Consider the following 25,676-nt stretch of genomic DNA (forward strand, 5'->3'; position numbering starts at 1 on the left):
CAGTACACTAGCGCCAGGGTCTGGCTAGTAATGACGGCAAACAGCAATCCTTGCTGTACATCCAGCAGCTGGAGGGTAGGTTGGCGGCTCTCGAGCACACAACCTCCGTGTAACAATTGTAGTGGAACACTCAGGAATCTCTTGGCTTGAGACAAATAAGCAACAGAACCAAATATAGTGATAAGTCTGTATTTTTCAAACAAACACTGGTGCAAAGCGTGAACAAGTTCAAACACAGCAAATAAGGTGAAATCAGAATAAGTTCCTTGCAGCTCGGCTGCAGGCACAGTCAATATTCAAACGCACAAACGTGGGTGCAGCATGTGCACAACAGTTCAAATGGATGACAAACTGGGTCCTTCTTAGGAATAGTTATTTGCAGCTTTGCTGCAGGCAAAGTTTTATGGGCGAAGCATCTTCTGGGGAAATGCAGACGATAAGACACAGTTCAAACCAGGGCTGGCAGTTTTAGCAACGAGTCCAGAAGCAGTGCAGAGCTTCAAGTCCAAAACAGTCACATAAACCAGCAGTGAAAATCAAACAAGCTTAGCTGTAGCAGGATGAGCTTACATGTCCAGCAGGTAGGAGAAGAATGCAGAGAAATGCAGGAGAACCTCTGGGAGCTGAGAAGGTTTAGCTGAATAGGCGGAGCCGGAGTATCTGGAGAGGGGAAGTCTCTTGCAGCACAACCAGGGATTCAGGCAGAATACACAAGCAAGGAGAATGAAGCAAGCCAGGCTTATAAAGACAGGGAAGTCAGATCACATGAGCAGATTTGAGGCAGCAGACGCCATCTTGGAAAATGGCACCGAAGATAAACAAGGAATCCAGAATCCTTACACTCAGCTGTGGATGTAACCGCAGTTGCTGTTCAGGCTGCTAGAGTGGCTGCAGCAACTTTGTCCACTGCCACCCCTGTTCCAACTCTATCTCGCCTCCCGCTACCAGAAACATTTTCTGGTGATAGTAATTCTTGTAGGGGTTTCTTGAGTCAGTGCTCTATACATCTCGAGCTTCTGGCCACACGTTTCCCCACAGAGTGGGCTAAGGTGGGATTTATTGTGTCTCTCCTGTCGGACAGGGCGTTGGAGTGGGCTACGCCGCTGTGGGAGCATGGCGATCATGTGGTGCAGAGTGCTTCGTTGTTCCTGAGCACTCTGAAACAGGTCTTTTTAGGACCTCGTGTCACCCATGATACGGCACTCCAACTGTTGGCATTGACTCAGGGCTAGTCCTTGGTCAGCCATTTTGCCTTCCACTTTCGCACCCTAGCATCTGAGCTGGAGTGGTCGGATAAAGCCCTTATTCCAATAATTTGGAGGGGGCTGGCTGACCATGTGAAGGATGCTCTGGCCACTAGGGAGATTCCCGCCACGCTGGAGGAGTTATTAGCAGTGTCCACTCGTATTGACCTCCATTTTCACAAGCGGAGGTTAGAGCGAGCCCAGTGCAGGCAGAGGATTCAGCTGGCTCGCACCTTCGCCCAACCTTTGGAATCTCCAGTCCAGGCCTCTGAGTCACATGAAGCCATGGAAGTGTCACGAGCGGGATCTAAGTCCCGGACCGCTCATGCACTCCAGGTTTATCATGTTTGCCAGCAGTCAGGACATCTTGCCACCAGATGTCCCCAGCGGTTGAGGAAACATCAGCCTCTAGTGGTAGTAGGTCGTACACTAGACACAGCGACAGCGACGTTTGCCTCCAAATTGTCCTTTAAGGGGACAATTACTATAGGCCCATTTTCCCACTCGGTAGAGCTCTGCGTGGATTCTGGGGAGGAGGGCAGTTTTGTCATCTGCCTTCGCCCAACGTCACGCAATTCCCCTAGTAATGTTAGCTCAACCAGTGACCATACGAGTGGTAAATGGGTCGACACTGCCCTCACAGATAACACACCAGACCATCCCTTTCACTCCGTCCATGTCGCCATCTCATCAGGAGATTGTATCTCTGCTCGTAATTCCTGAGGGAATTGACGAGGTCCTGTTAGGGATGGCTTGGCTACGGTACCATTCTCCTCATATTGAGTGGTCCACAGGCAGACTTTTGGGATGGGGTGAATCTTGTGAGGGGTAGATGTCAGAGGGAATGTGTTCAGGTTGCTACTTCTGAGATACCCGCAGATCTATACTCTCTCTCCAAGCAATATTGGCCCTATGCGGACGTGTTCTCCAAAAGAGCTGCGGAGACCCTTCCACCTCACCGCCCCTATGACTGTCCTATTGACCTCTTGCCTGGTGCTGAGCCTCCCCGGAGTCAAGTCTATCCGTTATCTCTCCCAGAGATGGAGGCAATGTGTCAGTACATCCAGGAAAATCTGGCAAGAGGATTCATTAGGAAGTCAGTGTCACCTGCAGGGGCTGGGTTCTTCTTTGTGCAGAAGAAGAACAACGGAGAACTACGTCCATGCATAGATTACAGGGGTCTTAACGCCATCACCGTTAAGAATAAGTATCCTTTGCCCCTGATATCTGAGCTCCTTGATAGGCTTCGGGGAGCAAGGGTATTTACAAAATTAGATCTGCGGGGTGCTTACAACCTGATTCGCATCCGTGAGGGGGACGAATGGAAGATGGCTTTTAACACCAGGGATGGGCACTATGAATATCTGGTGATGCCCTTCGGGCTCTGTAATGCCCCAGACGTTTTCCAAGACTTTGTGAACGACATCTTCCGGGATATGCTCTCCACCTCGGTGGTAGTCTATCTGGATGATATTCTCATCTACTCTCTAGATATTGACTCCCACCAGAGAGATATTTGCAGAGTCTTCTACCTCTTACGGGCAAATTCCCTCTATGCAAAGTTGGAGAAATGTGTGTTTGAGCAGGAGTCTTTACCTTTCCTGGGCTATATCATCTCCGCCCAGGGATTGGCTATGGATCCTGCCAAACTACAGGCTGTGATGGACTGGCAGGAACCCCATTCTCTTAAAGCGGTGCAGGGCTTTATGGGGTTCATTAATTACTATCGCCAGTTCATTCCACACTTCTCAACTTTGGTAGCTCCCTTGGTTGCCCTCACCAAGAAGGGAGCAAATCCCAAATTGTGGTCTGAGGAGATCTCCAAGGCCTTTCTCTCCATTAAGTCACACTTCACTAGCGCTCCCATCCTACATTGCCCCGATGTAGATAAGCCATTTATAATGGAGGTGAATGCCTCATCTGTTGGTGCTGGAGAAGTCCTTTTCCAAAAGGATGCTCAAGGTCGGAAGCATCCTTGCTTCTTCTTTTCTAAGACCTTCTCACCAGCAGAGAGGAATTATTCCATCGGGGACAGGGAGTTGCTAGCCATGAAGTTGGCCTTCTCGGAGTGGAGACAGCTCTTGGAGGAAGCTCGTTTTCCCTTCCAAGTCTTCACAGATCACAAGAATTTGGTGTACCTGCAGACAGCCCAGCGGTTAAATTCTCGCCATGCAAGATGGTCCTTGTTCTTCTACTGGTTCCATTTCACCCTCCATTTTCTTTCTGGGGAGAAGAACATTCATGCCGATGCTCTCTCTTGCTCCGTTGTATCATCTGCGGAGGAGGAAGAGGAGCCTCAGCTTATTGTGCCCACCGAGAGCCTGAGAACTTTGGCCCCGGTTTCGCTCGAGCCTGTGCCTCCGTGCAAGACTTTTGTACCATCCAATCTGCGTCCGGAGGTTCTCTCTTGGGCTCACTTGTCCATGGTGGGTGGACATTTTGGGTCCAAAAGGACATCTGAGCTACTGGCGAGGAAATATTGGTGGCCACATATGCCTCGTGACGTCGCAGACTATGTTCAGGCGTGTGTCTCTTGCACCAAGAACAAGTCTCCTCGGCAATGGCCAGCTGGGTTGCTTTACCCCCTGCCGGTGGCGGACAGGCCCTGGGAGATGGTCGGGATGGACTTTGTGGTGGGCTTACCCAAGTCTCATAGCTGCACCATTATCTGGGTGATCACCGACCATTTTTCCAAAATGGTGCACTTGGTGCCTCTTCCACGGCTACCTTCTGTACGGGCTCTGGCAGAGTTGTTCATCAAGCATATCTTTTGCCTACACGGTATGCCAGACAACAATTTTGTCAGTGATCGGGGTTCCCAGTTTGCGTCTAGATTCTGGAGAGAGCTTTGTCTTCTACTCAGTATTGAGTTGAATGTCTCCTCGGCATATCATCCCGAGATGAATGGGTTGGTTGAGAGGGCCAACCAGACCTTGGTCACATATTTATGACATTTTGTTTCTGCCAGGCAGGATGACTGGGCATCCTTGCTACCGTGGGCAGAGTTTGTGCTTAACAATGCTGTAGCCGACTCCACCGGTCAGACTCCATTCCTCCTAAATTACGGCCAGCATCCGCTTGTCCCTGTGCCCATGCCCGTGTCTTCCACTGACTCCAGGGTGGCAGACTGGGCTGTGGAAGCACAGGACATTTGGGACCACACTCAGGATGCCACTCGGGCCTCCAAGGAGAGAATGAGGACCTCCGCCGATGCTCATCGGCGCCCCTCTACGACCTTTGCTCCTGGCGACTTGGTGTGTTTCTCCGCCCGTAACATCAGGCTGCGAGTTGAGTCCACTAAGTTTGCACCTCGCTACTTGGGTCCCTTCAAGGTCCTCGAACAGGTTAACCCTGTGGTCTCCTGTCTGGCCCTTCCTTCACTCCTGGGTATCACCGACACCTTTCATGTGTCCCTCCTGAAGCCCCTATACATGTCTCGGTTTTCCGAGTCATCTGCTGGGACATCGGGTTCGTCTACGGACGATTACGAGGTGAATGCTATTTTGGGGTGTAAGGTGGTACGTGGCAAAAAATTCCATTTGGTGGAGTGGAAGGGTTATGGCCCAGAGGACAGGTCCTGGGAGCCTGCTAAACACATTCGAGCTCCACAGCTCATTGCTGGCTTCGAGCGTAGCGAGGTCCAAGGAGGGGGGCCATCTTAGGTGTCGAGATCCCTCCTTTGCATAGGGGGAATCTCAAACCATCTCCGCTGCGGTCTCCTATTCTTCTCCATCCGCAGTGGAGTCTGCTCAATGGAGACGTCGTTCCAAGCTACCTAGCTCTGGCTGATACTGGACGACTGGTTACTGCTGCCTTTCAAGCTTCTGCCATTGTAGCCAGTACTGGGCAGTGGTGAGCAGACGTGTTTGGGACTAAGTCCTGCTCTTCAAGGGTCACAGGCTTAGATACTGCAACAAATCCCATTGGTCCTTAAGGAAGGTCCTGAAGGTGTTCTTCTTCTGTGGCTGACTCCCATTGGTCCTTCTGGGAAGGTCCTGTTCTTGCTGCAGCTATAAAAGGTTCGCATGGCCGCACGGCCATGCGCTAGTGTACATTTGGAATCGTGTGTGTGTTGATGAGTGCAAGTCGTTCTTTAAAATCCCCTCCCTTGTGCATGACTGTTTGCAAAAGGTGGATGCTTGCTGTCTAGCGCCCGACTAAGCTGTCAACATAAAGACACACGATACAGCATCTATTGCTGTAACCGCCAGTGCGGCGCCGTGCGCTTATAGAGCGCTTTCCTATCCCAAGTCTGGGTGGTTAGTGGCGTCCGCCAAAGCGGCACAGCATGCACTCTTGTGCTTTAAGTTATATTTCCTGTTACTTTGACACCCCAGTTGCGGTGTCGAGCGCAAGTGGTCTGAACGTACTCTAATCCTGTGTCTTGGGATAGAGTCTTGAGACTCCTTGCTTGCGCTCTTGGTGTGGTACCGCGGCCCTTTGATGCAACAGGGTTTGCTTCCTTCACACAGGGTGAAGTTAACCCGTGTGTGTATCCACATTGTAGCGCCATATAGTCTGTCATTACTCGGCAGCAGGTTCCATCTCTGCACGGTGGACCCCGGGCTGCGAACACACCTTATACCAACTCTCTTATAATTTGGTGCGTTCCGCTAGCCCTAACACCCCGTGTCCAGCATTCTGTCCCCATGTCCATCATTCTGCCCACATAGCATATAACACAGCCCATGTAATATATAGCACAGCCCAAGTAGTATATAGCACTGCCCACATAGTATATAGCACAGCCACGTAGTATGTAACACAGCCACATAGTAAATAACACAGCCCACGTAGTATATAGCACAGGCCACGTAGTATATAGCACAGCCACGTAGTATATAGCACCGCCCAAGTAGTATATAGCAGCCACGTAGTATATAACTCAGCCGCGTAGTATATAGCAGTGTGGCCACCATATCCCTGTTAAAAAAATAATTAAAATAAAAAATAGTTATATACTCACCTTGAGGCGGCCCCCGGATTCAGTTCAGGCCTTAGAGATGCTCCCGCCAGCTCCCGTTCCCAGTGATACTTTGCGACAATGACGTAGTGGTCTCACGTGATCCTACGTCATCTGGGGTCATTTCGCAAGGCATCACTGGGAATGGGAGTTGCCGTGAGCATCGAGAAGATTGGGAAGACTGTGGGAAGTTGAGAATAGCACGATTTTTGGGCATAGGCAGCATCAATAGTAAAAAGTTGGTCACACTTGTCAAAATGGGCCCCTTCGTCTCGCTAGGGCCCCGGCACTTGCCCGGGTGCGCAGGGTGCTGACACTGGCCCTGCAACCATGCTACCTATGCCTGATAAACTATGATTTTTAAACAGGCATCAGTCTGACAGAACAGACTGTATATTTTTTTTGGAGGGGTGAATTTTTCGAAAAATAAAAAAGGGAAACTGCAACTATGTATATCGTAAATAAGCAGCAGCAGACAGTTATGTAGCTTTGGTAGGGATGCAGTGGGAGCTATGTACACACATACAGTGCCTGCAGGCCTTACACTGATGTGGATATGCCATGTGTTATGGACCTGGTGGTTAGGAGCACCCGAAATGACCTGATGAGTAAACTAATAATCGCAACAAGCTCTGGGAAAGTGGGAACTCTGCTGACCGCAAACCCTACTCCTATCACACACACTAGAAATAGCCGTGGAGCGTACCTAACTCTCCCTAGATGCCTCTTCACAGCCTAAGAGCTAACTACCCCTAAAGATAGAAATAGAAGCCTAACCTTGCCTCAGAGAAATTCCCCAAAGGTAAAGGCAGCCCCCCACATATATTGACTGTGAGTTAAGAGGAAAGTCACAAACACAGGAATGAAACAGGTTTTAGCAAAGGAGACCAGACTTCACTAAATAGAGGAAAGAAAAGGAAACTATGCGGTCAGCACAAAAACTACAAAAACCACGCAGAGTATGCAAAAAGACCCCCACACCGACTCACGGTGTGGAGGTGCAACACTGCACCCCAGAGCTTCCAGCTAGCAAGGAAATATCATGATAGCAAGCTGGACTAGAATTTAGCAGTACTAAGAAATATATTCAGGCAGCAGTAACAACAAATGAACTAGCAGGGACTTAGCTTCTGCTGGAGTAGACAGGTCCTCAGAGAAGTCCAAGAGAGATCTAAACCAATACTGAAACATTGACAGCTGGCATGAAGTAACGATCTGAGTAGAGTTAAATAGGGAAGCCAGCCTAAGAATAAATGAGGGCAGCTGAGAAAGCAAACCTCAGAGACCAGCAGTTCCGCTCAAAGCCACCAGAGGGAGTCCAAGAGCAGAACTAACCAAAGTACCATTCATGACCACAGGAGGGAGTCCGAGAAATGGAATTCACAACAGCCATGCCCTGCCTGCCTAGCACTGCAATATCGGGACCCACAAATTAGCCCTAAAAAGGACTGTTGGTTTCTGAGGAGTTGTGGAATTAACAGTTGCAGACCTACACTAACTATTAAAAGCATGATTCTGACTCTATCTCGGCAGCAGCACTCCCTACTCTCGCTGAGTCCGGAGCAGAATGCGGTGAGCAGGGCGGCGCCAGGTCTCTTATACTCGGGATGATGCTGTGCGGCCAAGCCAATCACTGCACGACCACAACAAAGATGGCTGCGGCGTTTCATGGCCTGGCAGACAATCCCTGCAGCATGATTGGGTCTCTCAGGTCCGCCAAAAAGGCTGGGTGGAGACACCAGTTACTGCCGAATAATCCCAGAAATGCTCGCTGCTAGCCGAGTACACCGAGCATAGTGATACTCGGGTGAGCAATGAGTAGTGGCAAGCATGTTCGCTCATCACTGATGATAATGCATCTTGCCATAGAGGAAAAACTGTGTAAATATTCCTTGAAAAAATACACATAAGGTCAATGTCATGGCCTGCAAATAGTCAGAATCTCAATCCAATGAAAATCTTTGGTCCAAGTTGAAGAAAATGGTCCATGACAAGCCAGATTGATGAAGAGTACTGTTTGACAGTCATTACGTCCATGCCTCAGAGAGCAAGCTGTTATAAAAGCCAGAGGTGGTGCAACAAAATACTAGTGATGTGTTGGAGGGTATTTTTTGGTTGTTTGTTTTTCATGATTCCATAGTTTTTTCCCCTCAGAATTCTTTCAGTTCTTGATTTCTTTTAATGTTTCTTAAAGCCAGAAAATTGCCATTTGAAATGACTTTAGTTTTGTGCCATGTCTGTGATCTGCTTTTGTTCTACAAAATTAAACAACTAAATGAACATCCTCCAAGGCCGGTTATTACATAATTTTTGCCAGGGGTTGTATAGATAGGAGCTACTCCTAAAAAATTAGAATATCATCAAAAAGTTAATTTATTTCAGTTCTTCACTACAAAAAGTGAAACTCATATATTATATAGAGTCATTACAAACAGAGTGATCTATTTCAAGTGTTTACTGCTGTTAATGTTGATGATTATTGCTTACAGCCAATGAAGACCCAAAAGTGATACTGTTGTTTGTAAACCATGTATTGGTACTTTTGGCAGTGTGAACAGGTGCCAAGTCCTGCAGGCGAATGAATTTTCCATCTCCAAAAAAGCTTGTCGTCAGAGGGAAGCATGAAGCGCTTTAAAATTTCCTGGTCTTGATAAAACTCAGTGGACCTACACCAGCAGATGACATGGCTCCCCAAACCACCACTGACTGTGGAAACCACACTAGACCTCAAGCAGCTTGGATTGTGTGTCTCTCCACTCTTCCTCCAGACTCTGGGACCTTGATTTCAAAATGAAATGCAAAATTTACGTTCCTTGTGGAGTGTGTCAATGATTGCCTTCTGGACATCTGTCAAGTCAGACTAAGGGACCCTTTTAAATGCCCAGGAAGCCCTTGTAGGTGTTTTTTGTAAATTTTTTGAATTTACTGAGAAATGACTTTTGGGTTTTCATTGGCTGTAAGCCATAATCATCAACATTAACAGCAGTAAACACTTGAAATAGATCACTCTGTTTGTAATAACTCTATAGAATATATGAGTTTCACTCTTTGTATTGAAGAACTGAAATAAATTAACTTTTTGATGATAATCTAATTTTGTGAGAAGCTCCTGTGTGTGTGTACCTTTTTCATTAGGTACTGGAGGTATTTTTACTAATGGAATCAGTGAGCCTGGTTGTTGTGAATTCTGCTCTTGGGTTCCCTCCGGTGGTTGTTGGTGGTAATGCAGTTGTCCCTGGGTTGCAATCCTGGGCAGGTGTCCCTGCTAATTGCAGCTCTGACTGGGGTATTTAGGTGTGCAGGATTCATTAGTCATTGCCAGTTGTCCATTGTTCTTGGAGGTTTTGCATCTCTGTCTGGTTCCTCCTGCCCTGCTGCCAAATCAGCAAAGATAAGTGTCTGGTTTTTGTTTCTGTAGCACACATGCTGTGTGCTTTACAATTCAGTGCTATTCATTGTTTTATCTTGTCCAGCTTAGACTGTGTTTGGATTTTTTCAGTCAAGTTGGATTCTCAGGAGATGCAGATATGCATTCCATGTCTTTAGTTAGATGGTGGAATTTTTGTATTATCTGCTGTGGATATTTTTAGGGTTTTAATACTGACCGCTTAGTATTCTGTCCTATCCTTTTCTATTTAGCTAGAGTGGCCTCTTTTGCTAAATCCTGTTTTCTGCCTGCGTGTGTCTTTCCTCTAATACTCACAGTCAATATTTGTGGGGGGCTGCCTATCCTTTGGGGTTCTGCTCTGAGGCAAGATAGAATTCCCATTTCCATCTATAGGGGTAATTAGTCCTCCGGCTGTGTCGAGGTGTCTAGGATGTGTTAGGTACACCCCACGGCTACTTCTAGTTGCGGTGTCAGTTTAGGGTTTGTGGTCAGTACAGGTTCCACCTCTCCAGAGAAAGTCTCATGCGGCTCCAAGGTCACTGGATCATAACACCTGGTATTATAGTGTACTCATGAAGAATAAATTTCAACTATTGCGTGGAAATGTTACATTATGAAATATTGTAATCTAATTACCAACCAATGGTGTATTTTAAGTATCTAAATTCTCTTTGACTGATTCCCTGAATGATTAACAGACAAACGCCTTCCCAGGTGCTTCTGACCTTGTCTATGAAACTGCAGGTTTGTTTGTCAGAACACAAAGCAGAAGTGGGCACAAACACTTTTTGCTTTTATAATTGGCGATGGCATATTTTGCAAAGAAACAAATCATGTTAGTTGTTGAAACTTTTGAAAATCTCTTGAAACAAATGACACTGTGCCGAATATTTTCTTTTCTTGGTCGTAAACAGAAGCTTAGTGTTGACAATGATAATATTATATTGTAAAATATATTTGTATTTCTGTATTTTTGTAGACTTCATTAGGCATATATAATACCTTGTACCAGGTCTTTCTCACTTCTCTTCAACCTGGGAAGGATTGATTTGAAAATGGGATTTTTACAATTATTTAACTGACATTTGGATTTAAATTTTCATTTACATTTGGCTAAAAATAATATATTCTTGGACCTATGATCGTTTGGAGTATTCTAATGGAAATACTGACAAGAATGGAAATACTCCATTGCTCATGATGGACAATCTGTAAGGATATAGTATTTTTTTTAATATATAGAATTTATATAGTTTTTCTATCTTTCTTCACTTGGATACATCACAATGGAAAAAATATTGAAGATTTCACTGGATTATCAAGCATTACCTTGTATTAATATATATCACAAGTTATATATACCTTCTCCAGCAATATATAACTAAATTCTAGTTTTATTCAAGGTTTATGTGATATTTATTGTTTTATTTAGACCGAGACATCCAGCATTATATGAATAAGTGTACTAATGCTTGCATTTCTGTTGATCTAATGTGAAAGCTTCATCGTTAGATGGCTATGCATGGGATAAGCAGCTGTTTGGGAAATACAACATGTTAAGGGCCCATTCAGACATGCGTTTTTTTTTTTATATCATATATGAGAACTGCTTTACTTTATTCACTTTTTTTAGAGTTTCAACAGTTTCATCAGCAGTTCTCATATGAGAAAAAAGTTTCTCTAGCAGGGCATAGAGAACGGAGAGCACTTCAGATATCATATGAGTACTTATAAAATTTTTCTTTTCATGGATCCATAGACAAAGATAAGATAGATAAAGGGCGATAAAAAGATCGTATCGACAACCAAAATAATATTACCAAAAAGTCAGTTAGGCGCACAAAAAATAAGCCCTCACCCAGCTTTAGATCACGAAATCACTTAAATAAAAAGCAACCTATGCATGTTTGGTGTCGGTGAACTCATAATGACCTGGGAAATCATAATAGCAGGTCAAACATGGTAAAAAAAACAACAACTGTGGAATTGCATTTTTTTGCAATTTCACCACACTTAGAATTTTTTTCCCATTTTCCAGTACACGATATGTTAAAACCAATGATGTGGTTCAAAAGTACAACTTGTCCTGCAAAAAAACAAGCCCTCACATGTCTATATTGAACAAAAAAATAAAAAAAGTTATGACTCTGGGTAGAAAATGCAAAAACGGAAATACCTCTGGTCGTGAAGGGGTTAAACAGTTGTGTTTTCATGCAATGTTAGTCAGCAAACTTAAGGGCTTGTTCATAAGTATAATGATTTTATATGTTTTTTAATGCTGAAAAAAGCAACGTTTTATAGAAACAGCAATATGAATTAAATATCTAAAATATCATTCACGCAATGCACTATTTTTTCATTTTTTTTTACCTATGCTGTATTTTTTTTAAAGAACACAGCATGTCAATTTTAGTAATGATTTTTTTTCCAAGCAATTTTATCCATAGTAGTAAAATTGATTTGGCACTGAAAAAAACTATGAACAACTCAACAAATATATGTGCAATTTCCTGGCCGTAGCTTGTATTTTTCAAGGAAAAAATGCATTAAAAAATCCATGTATGAAAGCACTTTTAGGGGTGCAGTCACACATCGTGGTCGCACTTTTTTTTTTCCAGCAGTCACGCTGGTACCGTCACATTTTTGCAACGATTTTGGAAAATCCCGACCTAGCAATGCAGCAAAAAAAAGTAATATAGCCATTGTTTACACAATCTTAACAATAGGAATTGAAAAATAACATATATGACAAAGTAAAGAAACAACTAACCCCATACAGATATATATAGGAAATTAAAGAGATCCCAAAATAATAAAAGCAATTTTTAATGTAATATTATTAAAATATATGTTAAAAAGGACATAAAAAAGCAACCAATGCCGTGGGGGACATCACAAGACACCAGGAGGACTGTATATATGAAGAAATGAATTGCTAACAAAATCAACAGAAGAAGATGGCATGAGGGACGAATAATGGGTTACCTTGCTCAGGGGTGAAGTGATGTTACCTTACCCATGGATGTTATATCCTATTAATTCACCTTTACTCGTTGAAGAGTTTATTGTATTGCTACCTTATCATTATTTATTAGCTACACTTTGATTTCTATTACATTCAGTCATTTATTCATTATCCTTATAATATCTAGAGGCACTACACAGACGCAAGGCATCACGTGCCATGTGAGCTAAATTATTCTTCTTCTGTTGATTTTGTTAGCAATTCATTCCCTCATATATATAGTCTTCCTGGTGTCTTATGATGTCACCCACGGCATTGGTTTCTTTTTTATGTACTTTTTTACATATATTTTAATAATGTTACAATAAAAATTGCTTTTATTATTTTGGGATCTCTTTATCTTCCTACATATATCTGTATGGGATTAGTTGTTTCATTATTGTGAAGTGCCCTTAATACAATGGAACATACGTAAGTTGATTTGAATATGACAAAGTATTTGAACTTTCCAGTTTTATCATATATATTTTTTATTTATTTAACCCCTTCATGACCTTGGGATTTTCCGTTTTCCCGTGTTCGTTTTTCACTCCCCTCCTTCCCAGAGCCATAACTTTTTTATTTTTCCGTCAATTTGGCCATGTGGGGGCTTATTTTTTGTGGGATGAGTTGTACTTTTGAACGACATCATTGGTTTTACCATGTCGTGTACTAGAAAACGGGAAAAAAATTCCAAGTGCAGTGAAATTGCAAAAAAAGTGCAGTCCCACACTTGTTTTTTGTTTGGCTTTTTTGCTAGGTTCACTAAATGCTAAAACTGACCTGCCATTATGATTCTCCAGGTCACTACGAGTTCATAGACACCTAACATGACTAGGTTATTTTTCACCTAAGTGGTGAAAAAAAATTCCAAACTTTGCAAAAAAAAATATTATTTTCCGATACTTGTAGCGTCTCCATTTTTCGTGACCTGGGGTCAGGTGAGGGCTTATTTTTTGCGTGCCAAGCTGGCGTTTTTAATGATAGCATTTTGGTGCAGATATGTTCTTTTGATCGCCCGTTATTGCATTTTAATGCAATGTAGCGGCGACCAAAAAAAAAATAATTCTGGCGTTTCAAATTTTTTTCTCGTTACGCCGTTTAGCGATCAGGTAAATGCTTTTTTTTTATTAATAGATTGGGCAATTCTGAACGTGGCGATACCAAATATGTGTAGGTTTGATTTTTTTTTTATTGATTTATTTTGATTGGGGCGAAAGGGGGGTGATTTAAACTTTTATATTTTTTTTATTTTTTTCACATTTTTTTTAACTTTTTTTTTTTACTTTTACCATGCTTCAATAGCCTCCATGGGAGGCTAGAAGCAGGCACAGCGCGATTGGCTCTGCTACATAACAGCGATCATCAGATCGCTGCTATGTAGCAGAAAATCAGGTGTGCTGTGAGCGCCGTCCACAGGGTGGCGCTCACAGCTGCCGGAGATCAGTAACCATAGAGGTCTCAAGGACCTCTATGGTTACTATTCTGAAGCATCGCCGACCTCCAATCATGTGACGGGGGTCGGCGATGACATCATATCCGGCCGCCCGGATGAGGTAGTTAAATGCGGCTGTCTGCGTTTGACAGCGGCATTTAACTAGTTAATAGCAGCGGGTGAATCGCGATTTCACCCGCCGTTATTGCGGGCACATGTCAGCTGTTCAAAACAGCTGACATGTCCCGGCTTTGATGCGGGCTCACCGCGGAGCCCTGCATCAAAGCAGGGGAGCTGACCTCGAACGTACTATCCCGTCCGAGGTCAGTAAGGGGTTAATGTCCTTAAGCTCGATCTCGAGCCATGGTGACTTGATAAATGAACGCTCTGTAGGAAGATCGATCTTATGCAAGCCTAGATAGGTTCACAAGGTTCTTTGTTGTTATCTTGATAATATCAAATTATTGGGTTACTGGTTTCCTCTACGCTTTGCTCCTTCTATTCTTCAGACTATGATATCCCTCTCCAGGGATTGCAGTCTTTTTCATATGATGTTTCCAAAGTGGGCAAGTAGTAGCTTGGCAATCCTTGCTTCGAGTAACATGTCTGGCTTGATTTGTTTCAAAATTGATTTATTTGTTCTTTTTTACATTCATGGCATTGTTAACATTCGTCTCCAGCACTACAATTCGAAGGTGTAGATTCTTCTTTTGCTTTGTATCTTTATTGTCCATTTTTCTCATCCATATGCTACTACAGAAAAGATAGAAACACGGAACACAAAGAAGGCTCCTAAGCCAATATATAATCATGATGATATAGAGAATCTAATTATAGAGCCTTAATATATGGAAGTGTGGGACACACTGGAAAATGAAACTGAACGCCCTCCCCAACGCACGTTTTGGATTAACCTTCCTTAGGGGGCGTGCCCTGTGGAAGGTTAATCCGAAACGTGCATTGGGGTGGGTGGGAGACGGCGTTGCACACTCTGCAAATCTCACTGGGTAGGTTGTTTTAATTGCAAAGTATGCACCTTGCTAATTAGTGTATGTTTGTACATAGGAACTTTCCTATAACAGTGCTGCAGTGCTTTTTGATAGCATATGATGTGTTTTGTATACAGCATCTCAGTTGTTATTAGCATTATGATGTTCTTGATTCTATCTGAGTGGATTTTGTCACCCTGTTCTCCTGCCATGTAGTGTAGATTTGATTGCCGATTTTAGCCTCTTTTTACTGCTAGAGACTTTTTGTATTCACTAATAAATTTCACAATACTTATTTAACCCCTTATCGACATCGGACGTACTATCCAGTCCGAGGTCAGCTCCCCTGCTTTGATGCAGGGCTCCGCAGTGAGCCCGCATCAAAGCCGGGACATGTCAGCTGTTTTGAACAGCTGACATGTGCCCGCAATAGCGGCGGGTGAAATCGCGATTCACCCGCCGCTATTAACTAGTTAAATGCCGCTGTCAAATGCAGACAGCGGCATCTAACTACCGCATCCGGCCGGGCGGCCGGAAATGACGTCATCGCCGACCCTCGTCACATGATCGGGGGTCGGCGATGTGTCAGGACAGTAACCATAGAGGTCCTTGAGACCTCTATGGTTACTGATCGCTGGTAGCTGTGAGCGCCACCCTGTGGTCGGCGCTCACAGCACACCTGCATTTCTGCTGCATAGCAGCGATCTGATGATCGCTGTTATGTAGCAGCGGCGATCGTGCTGTGCCTGCTTCTAGCCTCCCATGGAAGCTATTGAAGCATGGCAAAAGTTTAAAAAAAAAGTTAAAAAAATGTGAAAAAAATAAAAAAAATATAAAAGTTTAAATCACCCCCCTTTCGCCCCAATCAAAATAAATCAATAAAAAAAAAATCAAATCTACACATATTTGGTATCGCCACGTTCAGAATCGCCCGATCTATCAATAAAAAAAAGCATTAACCTGATCGCTAAACTGCGTAACGAGAAAAAAATCGAAACGCCAGAATTACGTTTTTTTGGTCACCGCGACATTGCGTTAAAATGCAATAACGGGCGATCGAAAGAACGTATCTGCACCAAAACGCTATCATTAAAAACGCCAGCTCGGCACGCTAAAATAAGCCCTCAACTAACCCCAGATCATGAAAAATGGAGACGCTACGAGTATCGGAAAATGGAGCAATTTTTTTTTTTTTTTAGCAAAGTTTGGAATTTTTTTTCACCACTTAGGTAAAACATAACCTAGCCATGTTAGGTGTCTATGAACTCGTAATGACCTGGAAAATCATAATGGCAGGTCAGTTTTAGCATTTAGTGAACTTAGCAAAAAAGCCAAGCAAAAAACCAGTGTGGGATTGCACTTTTTTTGCAATTTCACCGCACTTGGAATTTTTTTCCCGTTTTCTAGTACACGACATGGTAAAACCAATGATATCGTTCAAAAGTACAACTCGTCCCGCAAAAAATAAGCCCTTACATGGCCAAATTGACGGAAAAATAAAAAAGTTATGGCTCTGGGAAGGAGGGGAGTGAAAAACGAACACGGAAAAACGAAAAATCCCACGGTCATGAAGGGGTTAAATTATGGACTATTGCACTGTGGTTTACTACAGAAAAGACCAAACTATATACAAACTGTGTGCTCATCGCCGGTAATTTGTTTTTCAATTTAAAGCCCTTGTACAACTTTCATTGTTGATTTGCCCATAGCTGTTCTCCTATTGACTTCTGATGTCATCATTGCATCTTGAGTGATCATTGATCTTAGTAGGTTGAAGCCCTTTACAACTTCCAGTTCATCGCCATCCATCTCAAAATGTGTCTTACTGTGTCATAACTGACTGTAGTCAATATCTTTGCCTTCTTTGTGTTGAGTAACAGTCGAATGATCGAGCTTTTCATCTTGACAATCTGTATTAAATCCTTAATTCCATCTACGCCTGTTGCTATCAATGTCTAACTTTCCTTCTGCATGTAAATTGAAGAGAAATGAAGACAAGAGGCAACCTTGTCTGATGCCTCGATCTACTTTGAACCATGCTGTGGTGCCATGTTCCGTTCGGAATGTTGCTTCTTAGTCGATGTAAAGGTTCCTAATGAGGCTGATCAGGTTTGGAGCACCCATATCCTTCGTGGTATTACGAAGTTTCTGGTGATCAAAATATTTGAAGGCTTTGCTATAGTTAATAAAGCAAAAATAGATCTTGTATTCTTTGGCCTTTCCATTATCCTTCTAATGTTAACATTCACATCTCTTGTTCCTCTACCTTTTCTGAATCCTACTTTTTCGTTTGGCAGTTATTTGCCAAAGTAAGGCTGTAACCGGCTTTGTAGGATCTTTCATGAGTAGTATTTTGCTGGCATGAGGTATAAGCGCAGTAGTCCAATAGTTTCCACAGATGGTAACATCTCCCTTGTTCAGAATAGTAATAAACACGGTCTTGTCCAGTCCTTTTGCAATTTACCAGTTGCCCAAAACTGTTGACACAGGCATGTAATGATATAGACTGCTGATTCAGATGACTTTGCTATCCCCATTGTAATATTGTCACATCCAGGCGCTTTGTTGTTTGACAGAAGCTTTACCCTAGCAAATACTTTGTGTTTCAGGATGTTCGGCTCTCTATATTATTAAAAAACCAAAGACAGACAGAAAATGAACATATACCCTGATGAAAGTAAGTAAAAAGCAAATGTGCATATAAATAGCATAGGGTAAGCACTGTTTTTGATTAAAAAAGGCGTAACAGCCATCCCACCAGCGACAAGGTGTACCGATCAGGATGGTCATAAACTCTAATATTAAAACCTTACCTCCCTTTCTTTCAACATATGATGAACAACATATACATTCGGTATAAACATACAAAGTGCAAATGCATAATATACTTATATAGGTAATATAGTACAGGAAAAACCCACATGTTACTTGGCATGTGGGATTTTTCCTGCACTATATCTAAATATATACTTACCTTCTAATGCCTTCACATCCTGTTCCGTCCAGATGTGTCCGGATCCCAGAATTCCAAGGTGCAGAAGTTCACCCGCCTTCATACGGGGACACCCAAGTGATGGGTGTCTCAATATGGAAACTGCTGGTGGTACCACCGTCCTGGGCGGTACCACCAGTGGAACACTGTCGCACCACACACACACACTGTATACGCCATACGCACCACACACACACGCAAACACACACTGTATATGCCGTACGCACCACACACACACACTGTATGCGCCGTACGCAGCCTCTTGCGTGGTACCACCAGTGGAACACTGTTGCGAACAGGCCGCCGCCGGGATCAGTCGAATGATTCACTGACCACCGCCATCTTTGTACAGGAGGAGTGCATGCACAGTTTTAATGTGACCGCCGCTATCTGTCTGCACACAGATGGCAGCGGTCTGATTTACTGCGCCTGTGTGAATTCCATGCAGCCGCAGTGAATTATTCGGCTGATGCTGGCTGCAGATGCGTGACATGTCTACAAGCAGAGGAAGCCAGTCACATTAAAGGGATTTTCCCAGGAACGAAAGTTAATTTTAAAAATTGTCTGTGTCTGACCGTGTACAGAGCATCACATCTCCTGGGCAGGGGAGGAAGAAAAAGACAATACTGACATTACAGCAGGGGATCACAGAGGATTTCTTTTGTCAGGTAAAATATTTCACTGACTATTTTTAAACAATATTTTACCTCACAAAATGTATCCTCTGCGATCTTCTGCTGTAATGCCAGTATTGTCTTTGAGGGGAGAACACAGCACAGGAAGGAGAGAGACAGCAGACAAGGGGATACCACATCGGGTACACAAGCCAAAGAAGAGAGCACAGACGGGAGAAGTCAGTTCCTGGGGAAAGAGAGAGTGGATAGGTGGGTGAGCACATGGGGGGGAGAGGTTTTCAATGCTGCAAAGCCTGCCCCCATCGTGACATTACCGCCCTCCCAATGCGATAGCATTGGGCCTCCATCTAGTTTGCTATATGAGTATATTATGCATTTGAACTTTGAATGTTTATATTGAATGTACTTGCATATGTTGGCAATCATATGTTGATGCTCTCTAAAATGGGAATATTTTGAGGCTGTTATAATGTGTAACCTATTACTAAACAAGCACTTACACTTTAGCCTAACCCTGAATTGAGAACTAATTTTTTACATGTATTTGGCCATCCATATGAAAGTATGTACATTTCCCACATAGACTTGTGAGCTGCGTGTTCACGTGCTTAATTTTAGCTGTATATTTTATATGCATTTATCTTTAATAAAAATTTGAATCTTTTCAATTTTAAAGCATATGACCCTTTCTAACCTAAGATGATATATTTTTTTGAGCTGTTTTCAAATGTTATGATATAGAAGTAGTCTGCACCTTATGAGTATTGCGACAAGTGTGGTAATTTCTCCCTTTCTTTGCACCAGTCATTATATTTATATAGCCTCCCTATGGATGGGTTTCCATAGTTGGGCACTGATCCTGCTCGGCCCTAATTCTCATGAGGTAATTTTTGACACATGGAAAGGTTTTAATACTATAGGTTAGGTCTGTCCCGATTGGGTACACCTTGACGCTGATGGGATGGCTTTTTATTAATCAAAAACAGTGTTTACTAATTACTAGTGATGAGCGAGCAATAAAATGCTCGGGTACTCATTACTCGAATTGAGCAAATCATAATGCTCGGCTGCTCGACCCAAGTAGCAAGTATAATGGAAGTCCATGGGAAAATCAAGCATTTTTCCGACGCCCCCCTGGAGGTTTGGAGAGGTCTAAAAACTGAAAACAACGGAAACAGCGCAGAAATAGCATGGGGAAGACCCCTGGAAGTATTTCTAAATCCCAAATCGCTGTTGGAGACAATATTGTCAGATTATTACGCCACTTTTATGGACTGACAATAAGAAAACAAAACCGCTCTTAAAATGGATTTGACTGGAAAAAATGTTAAGAAACATTCTTTCCAGGATAATGACTTATACATATGGCGAAATAAATAAAATAAAACAGGCTCCTCCACACCATGGGCTATGTTCACATGCAGTGTTTTTTCTTTTCTTTTGCACATTTGCATTGCATTGTAATTTTAACATTTTACTACCTTATCTGGTCATGTGGTATGTGAGACACAATCCGACATATCCTGTTTAATTCATGAAGGAGGGCCTCTGAAAGTCACAATTTTTTTTCAGGGCAATCACTATTTCTGGGTGCCATCAGGCAACCCTCACTAGTGTTAGAGGGCCATCAAGTGGCTCTCACTATTGTCAAAGGGCCATCAGGCAGCCCTAACTCTAATTTTTGAGGGCCAGCAGTCAGCCTTCATTAAGCAGTTTTGGAGGACCAGCAGATTGCTTTGCACAGCTGTATATTGCTGCTGCAATATAATTTGTGGTGGGCAATTTTTTTCTTTTTGCATTAATACTGGAAAGATTGTAACTTGGAGGGCCAGCAGGTGGCCCTCACAATTTATAGAGGGCCAGCAAGTGGCCCCCACTATTTCTAGAGTGCCAGCTGGCATCTTGTGGACAGATGAGAGCAAGGTAGAATTATTTTGATAAAGCACATCATTCTATTGTTTACTGTAAATGGAATGAGGCTACACATACACAGTAGTTACAGTCAAATATGGTGGAGTTTCAAAGATATTTTGAGGTTGTTTTGCTGCTTCTGGCCCTGGGTGCCTTGACTGTATGGAAGGCATCATAAAATGTGAAGATTTCCAAAGGATTTTTGGTCGCAATGTAGTGCTCGGGGTCAGAAAGCTGGGTTTGGATCCTAGGTCAAGGGTCTTCCAGCAGCACAATGACCCCAAACATATTTCAAGAAGCACCCAGACATAGAAGGAAACAAAGCACTGGAGAGTTCAAAAGTGGTAATTCCACATCCAGTAGCGTAAAGTCTCCCACCACTATCTCTTACATACAGATGCTACAGAGAAACTGTTAAAGGGCACATTAAATCATTTTAGTTTTGCCTGCTTTAATGAATTTGAGTACAGATCAATATAAAAAAACAAATTGGTCAATGAGTCCATGGAAAAAAGCAGCAGCAAGGCTTAACATTTTTAAGGCAATAATCCCTGACTAGATGCCTGTAATACGCTAAACCCACTGCCACACCTCACTGTATATAAAGTGCAAATAAGAGCAGTGTTATTGTAGAATATAGAAGGGATTTGAACCGGCCCTGAAAATATTTTTTCTTGCACGTGGCAGCAACAAACTCTGGAGGAATGTAGGTAACACTGCAAGCTTTGATGAATTTCTGAGTACAGATCACCATAAAAAACAGGAATCGGTCAATGAGCGCATGAAAAAAAGCAGCAAGGATTATAATTTATAAGGCAATAATCCCTGACTAGATGCCTGTCATACCTCACCGTAGACGAAGTGCAGATCGGAGCGGTATTATTATAACATAATAGAATCTATTTGAGTTATCCCTGAAAAAAAGATTAGTTTAACCTCTAAAACGACCAGAGGTATTTTTGTTTTTGCATTTTTGTTTTTAGTTCCCAGACCTATACTTTTTTATTTTTCATCAAAATTGGCTATGTGAGGGCGTTTGTTTTTTTGCGGGACAAGATGCACTTTTGAACAACACCATTGGTTTTAACTAGTGATGAGTAGTGTTGAGCGATACCGTCCGATACTTGAAAGTATCGGTATCGGAAAGTATCGGCCGATACCGGCAAAGTATCGGATCTGATCCGATACCGATACCCAATACCAATACAAGTGAATGGGACTCAAGTATTGGAAGGTATCCCTGATGGTTCCCAGGGTCTGAAGGAGAGGAAACTCTCCTTCAGGCCCTGGGATCCATATTAATGTGTAAAATAAAGAATAAAAATAAAAAATAATGATATACTCACCTCTCCGACGCAGCCTGGACCTTACCGCTGTGAACCGGCAGCATTCTTTGCTTAAAATGGCCTTTATGGCCTTCCATGACGTCACGGTTTCTGATTGGTCGCGTGCCGCTCATGTGACCGCCACGCGACCAATCACAAGCCGTGACGTAATTCTCAGGTCCTAAATTCCTAGAGTATTCCGAGTATTTTTTAGTGCTTGGAGTTTTAGTTTTTCTTGCTGCAGCTGAATGATTTACATCTGATAGCCAGCATAAGTACATAGTGGGTTGCCTGGTTGCTAGGGAATACTAGGAGGACCCCCGAGCATGCTCGAGAAATCTCGAGTAACGAGTATATTCGCTCATCACTAGTTTTAACATATCGTGTACTAGAAAACCGGAAAAAATTCCAAGTGCGGTGAAATTGGAAAGGAACCTGCAACCCCACAGTTGTTTTTTTTTTTTTTTTTTACCATGTTCACTAAAACCTAAAAAAATTCCAAGTGCGGTGAAATTGCAAAAAAAGTGCAATCCCACACTTATTTTTTGTGTAGTTTTTTTGCTAGGTTCACCAAAACTGGCCTGCCATAATGATTCTCCAGGTCATTACGAGTTCATAGACATGAAGCATGTATAGGTTCTTTTTATGTAAGTGGTGAAAAAAACTACCAAAGTTTGTTAAAAAAACAAAAGAATTGCGCCATTATCCAATACATGTAGCGTCTCCACTTTTTGTGATCTGGGGTTGGCTGAGGGTTTAATTTTTGCTTGCTGAGCTGACATTTTTAATTATACCATTTTGGTGTAGATACTATCTTTTGATTGCCCGTTATTGGATTTTAATGCAATGTTGCGGCGACCAAAAAAATGTAATTCTGGCTTTTTGACTTTTTTTCTCGTTACGCCATTTAGCGAATGGGTTAATTCTTTTTTCATATTGATAGATTGGGTGATTCTGAATGCGGCAATACCAAATATGTGTATATTTGATATTTTTCATTTTATTTTGAATGGGGCGAAAGTGGGGTGATTTGAACTTTTATATTTTTTATTTTTTAAAACTTTTTTTTTACTTTTTGCATGCTTCAATAGTCTCCATGGGAGACTAAAAGCTGCAGTACTTTGATCGGCTCTGCTACATGCAGGCGATGATCAGATCGCCTGTATGTATCAGAAATGCTCACTCACTATGAGCTCCGACCACTGGATAGTGCGCATAGCAATCTGGCTATGACATCCATAGAGGTCCGCTGGAGACCTCTGGTTGTCATGCCGACCCATCGGTGACCTGTGAACATGTGATGGGGTCACCAATGGGTGGGTTTAGTGACGCTCTTCCAGTAAGCACAAGTTAAATGCCGCTGTCAGATCTGGTCTGTTAGACCTTTCAACAACTCCATGGCAGTGTGCGGTTTGTCACCTAAGCAGAGAAGCTTCAGCAGAGCTTGTTGCCGATTGGCAAAGGCATTGCTGCAGTGCTTCCTGCTTCCAACTAATGTTGACTTTTCTGAGATGGAGGATGAGCCAGAGAAGGAGGTGCAGGAACTGCTGTAGAAAGAAGGTGGAGGAAACACTGATTGAACCAGGACCCACAATCCTTGGTGTGTGTAGCATGTGTTCTGTCCCAGGGTCTGACTGGGTCCTGGCTTCCACGATGTTTACCCGTGTGCTATCAGGGAAATGTAGCATCTCTGGACACAAGCACTTGTCTAGATGTACATGGTTAAGTGGACCTTCCCAGTAACAGCATTGGTCAGGGCACGGCTGACATTATGGGACATGTGCTTGTGTAAGGTACACCGGGAGAAATAGTGGCAGCTGCGAAACGAGTACTGAGGGATGGCCACAGCCATGAGGTTGTGGAAAGCTTCCATCTCCACACATCTAAAAGGCAACATTTCCAGAGCAAGCCACATGGAAATGTGTCCATTTAGTATCGTGACCTGTGGGTAGCTGTATATTTACACTTGCATTCCAAGGACTGTGGTAGGGACAACTGAATGCTGTGCTGGGACAAAGACATGGACATGGTTGCTGACGGTGGTTGCAGGTGTGCAATGACAGCTGCATGGTGGGAGGCATTTTTGCCTATATCATGGACAAGGGATTGGCATGCACATAGAACAGGGCAAGAGGTAGTGGTGTCACCTGCAGACCCTGGTGTTCGGCCCTAGTAGTCGGGTGCTTTGCTTGCATGGGCCTGAGCATGTTGGTGGTAGGTCAGGCTGGTAGTTGTGCTGCCCCTGCTGATGCTGGTATGGCAGATGTTGTAAGTGACCTTTTTTTGCGTTACCTGGACTGTCTTTAAAAAAGCACCAGACTCGGGAACACCTAAGCCTTGGTTTGGCAACTTCACCCATGTTGGTGCCTTGGAGAACAGTTGCCAGCCTTGTGACTTTGGCCACCCAGTTGTCCTCCACTGAACAAAGCAATGCCGCCTGTCTAGTCCTGTTACCACATTTGAACTGCATTTAGCCCACTTTATTTTTGGGACCTACTAACTGTGTCTGCCGGTCATTACAGTTGTTCTCCACTGAACAAAGTAATGCCGCCTGTTTAGTCCTGTTACCATATTTGAACTGCATTTAGCCCACTTTATTATTTGGGCCTACTAACTGTGTCTGCCGCTCATTACAGTTGTCCTCCACTGAACAAAGCAATGCCGCCTGTTTAGTCCTGTTACCACATTTGAACTGCATTTAGCCCACTTTATTATTTCGGCCTACTAACTGTGTCTGCCGCTCATTACAGTTGTCCTCCACTGAACAAAGCAATGCCGCCTGTTTAGTCCTGTTACCACATTTGAACTGCATATAGCTCACTTTATTATTTGGGCCTACTAACTGTGTCTGCCGCTCATTACAGTTGTACTCCACTGAACAAAGCAATGCCACCTGTTTAGTCCTGTTACCAATTTTGAACTGCATTTAGGCTACTTTATTATTTGGGCCTACTAACTGTGTCTGCCGGTCATTACAGTTGTCCACTGCTGAACAAAGCAATGCCACCTGTTTAGTCCTGTTACCAATTTTGAACTGCATTTAGGCTACTTTATTATATGGGCCTACTAACTGTGTCTGCCGGTCATTACAGTTGTCCACCGCTGAACAAAGCAATGCCACCTGTTTAGTCCTGTTACCAATTTTGAACTGCATTTAGGCTACTTTATTATTTGGGCCTACTAACTGTGTCTGCCGGTCATTACAGTTGTCCTCCGCTGATCAAAGCAATGCCGCCTGTTTAGTCCTGTTACCAATTTTGAACTGCATTTAGGCTACTTTATTATTTGGGCCTACTAACTGTGTCTGCCACTCTTTACAGTTGTCCTCCACTGACAACCTTGGTTTCTAACCAAGCAAGCTTTTCTTGTTCAGACACACAACTGGAGCACTATAAATGCTGTATAAAATTTCACTGCTGAAAAAGAATTGCAGTATTACTATTTCAGGAAAATTTGCCCACTTCAGATGCTTACACTGCGGGAGCAATATAGCGATTCCATTGAAATCCAACCAAGTCTGGCTGTATGCTTTTGACACTCAACTGCCACAGTAAAAATGGTGGATAATATTTCTCTGCCCAGGAAAATGTGCAGGATTAAGAGCAAAAAGAATATTATTAGTCCTGAGAAGGGGTTTTGTTATGAATTGCAGATTGCAGCATAAATATTTGCAATCCACCCTGTCCTGTCCTACATGATCCCTTCAGCATAATCGCATAATCGCTCCCTAAGTGCTGCTAAGAGCAGTATTACTATCTATATATATATAATTGTCTAAGGTCCACTTCCG

The 25,676-nt window shown here is 43.2% G+C and overlaps 1 long non-coding RNA gene across 1 annotated transcript in view; it reads left to right on the forward strand.

Annotated features, from left to right (window-relative positions):
- The first annotated feature begins 10,634 nt into the window (after positions 1-10,634).
- The window catches only part of LOC143776543 (uncharacterized), a 28,525-nt gene continuing 13,483 nt past the window's right edge, over positions 10,635-25,676 (forward strand). Inside the window, exons 1-2 of the long non-coding RNA XR_013215862.1 lie at positions 10,635-10,806; positions 17,633-17,700. This is a non-coding gene — a long non-coding RNA (uncharacterized LOC143776543). The remainder of the gene's footprint in view (positions 10,807-17,632; positions 17,701-25,676) is intronic.

The sequence above is a fragment of the Ranitomeya variabilis genome, chromosome 5 (assembly GCF_051348905.1).
Source record: "Ranitomeya variabilis isolate aRanVar5 chromosome 5, aRanVar5.hap1, whole genome shotgun sequence".
Lineage (NCBI taxonomy): Eukaryota > Metazoa > Chordata > Amphibia > Anura > Dendrobatidae > Ranitomeya > Ranitomeya variabilis.